We start from the raw sequence: 744 nt of genomic DNA on the forward strand, positions 1-744 counted from the left end.
TGCATTTCTATATCTGTCTGTTCTTGCTTTTTTGGAAATGCATCGTTTACTGCGGGTCGATAGTTGAAATTCCGATGTCAGTGGGTGGCTATGGTCGCTAAGCATTATTTCCGCCTGTTTTAGAACGTTTGTCTTGTGCAGATATTCAAAGTTACTTAGGTCTCTACCAATTGTTCTTGATGCCTTTCTTATCAACCTGTTTAGTTTTATAATGTGCTGCCTTCCCAGATTGCATGTAAACACGACCTTGTCGCCGCAGGAATCTCATCTTATCTTATCTTATCTTGCCTGATCTTATCTTCAGTTATTAAAAAGTTCGTAGTATAGACCTTACTCAGTAAAAAGGGCGTTTCGATATTTCTCTTTTTCCCCTAACCCGATTGCTTGTATGTCTTCTACCCATGTGTATTTTTTTATAATAGAAACGCGATGGGCTATGTGATGCTACGGAATATTTTCGGTGAAAAGACTCTCGGTATATTATCTTTTTATACCATACTAGGAGTTGTTTTAGCATTGCACTTCCAGTAAAATAAATCCTTATATTTCACACGTGAAATATATGCTAAGCTGATATCTCAGATGTGAAATATAAAAATTTGCATTTTGTTTACAATGTCGAAATCTGCTAATGATTTTTATTCGAGAATCCTCAAGTTCCAGATTCTGTTCCCCCACTTTCGAAGACCATTCAAACCGGTACCGTACTCGATTCGGAAAAGAAAATTCTTGAGTACAAGACCA

This window comes from Aplysia californica, unplaced genomic scaffold (assembly GCF_000002075.1).
Source record: "Aplysia californica isolate F4 #8 unplaced genomic scaffold, AplCal3.0 scaffold00172, whole genome shotgun sequence".
NCBI classification, from domain to species: domain Eukaryota; kingdom Metazoa; phylum Mollusca; class Gastropoda; order Aplysiida; family Aplysiidae; genus Aplysia; species Aplysia californica.